The following is a 1,919-nucleotide window of genomic DNA, read 5'->3' as shown; positions in this document are numbered from 1 at the left end:
TGAGAATTTTTGCATCTATATTCATCAATGATATTGGTCTGTAGTTTTCCTTTTTTGTCATGTCCTTATCTGTTTTGGGGATGAGGATGATGGAGGCTTCATAAAATGATTTTGAAAGGTTTCCTTCCTTTTGAATATTTAGAAATAATTTTAGTAGGATAGGGGTTAACTCTTCCTTAAAATTTTGTAGAATTCAGAAGTGAAACCGTCTGGACCTGGGCTTTTCTTTGTCGGAAGGTTATTTATTGCTGATTCAATCTCCTGGCTTGTTATGGGTCTATTCAGGTTCTCTATGTCCTCCTGATTCAATCTTGGTAGATTATATGCATCCAGGAATTTGTCCATCTCCTCCAAGTTATCTTGTTTGTTGGTGCTCATAGTATCCTCTAATGATAGTTGCTCATAGTATCCTCTAATGATATTTTGTATTTCTACTGTGTCTGTTGTAATATTGCCTGTTTCATCACATATTTGATTAATCTGTTTTTTTTCTTTCTTCTTCTTCTTTTTATTTTTTTTAGAGGTTTTTGCCCTAGGGCTTGTACACTAGCCAGACAGACAGAGAGAGACAGAGAGACAGAAAGTGAGAAATCACCCCCTAGGGGGATGGCCACACCGCAATCCCTTCTCCTCCATTGTTCTCTCGGGATCTTGGGCACACATGCACACGCGCCCAGTGTGAGTTTTAAGCCACCGGGTTTGGGACATGAACCGCAGTTGACTACATGGGAGTCCAACGACATAGGCATTATGCTAACTGCTGGTCCCTTTCTTTCTTCTTCTTGATCAGTCTAGCCAGTGGTGTGTCCATCTTGTTAATCTTTAAAGAACCAGCTTTTGTTTTCATGTATTTTCTGTATGGTTTGCTTATTTTCTATTTCATTTATTTCTGCTTGAACCTTTATTCTTTCTTTTTGCCTGGGATTTTTGGGGTTTGTTGTTGTTTTTCCAATTCCCTGAGGCATGATGATAGATTATCTATTTGCCATCTTTCCATCCTTTTCTTATGCACACTAAGTGCTATAAATTTCCCTCTTAGGATTGCCTTTGCCGTGTCCCATAGATTATGGACACTTGTGTACTCATCATTTGTTTCCATAATTTTTTTAAATTTTATTTTAGACGTAATTTCTTCAGTAGTGAGGAAGTCATTGAGAAGTAGGTGGTTCAGTTTCCATGTGCTTGTGTATTTTCAGGGTTGTTTCTTGAAATTAATCTTGAGTTTAATTTCATCATGGTCAGAGAAGATGCTGGATACAATTTCTATGCCTTTGAATCTGTAAAGGCTTGATTTGTGTCCTAACATATGATCAATCTTTGAAAAGGTTCCATGCCAGGGTGAGAAAAATGTATATGTTGTAGATGTAGGGTGGAAAGTTCTATAGATATCTGTCAAGTCCATTCCATTTGTAGTATCATTTAGGTCCTATATCTCTCTATTTATTTTCTGCCTAGAAGATATGTCTAAAGTAGATAATGGGGTGTTGAGAAATGGGGTGTTGAGATCTCCAGCAATTATAGTATTTCTCCCTATTTCTCCTTTTAGCTGCAGCAGTCTTTCCTTCACATATTTAGGTGCACCTGAGTTGAGTGCATAGATATTTATGAGCATTATGTCTTCTTGCTGGATTACCCCATTTACTATTATATAATGCCCTTCTTTGTCTCTTCTTATATTCTTTGTCTTGAAATCCATTTTGTCTGAGATCAATATCATTACTACAGCCCTTTTTTGATTTCCATTTGCATGGAATATCTTTATCCAACTCTTCTCTTCACTTCTATGTATGTCTTTATCCATAAGGTGAGTTTCTTGTAGGCAACAGATAGAGGATTTCTTTTTTCTTTTTCTTTTTTTTTTTTTTTTCTTTTCCTTTTCCTTTTTCTTTTTCTTTTTCTTTCTTTTTTTTTTTTTTTTT

Source organism: Tupaia chinensis, unplaced genomic scaffold (genome assembly GCF_000334495.1).
Source record: "Tupaia chinensis unplaced genomic scaffold, TupChi_1.0 Scaffold000085_1, whole genome shotgun sequence".
Classification (NCBI taxonomy): Eukaryota; Metazoa; Chordata; class Mammalia; order Scandentia; family Tupaiidae; genus Tupaia; species Tupaia belangeri.
Note: the sequence above shows the minus strand (reverse complement) of the source record.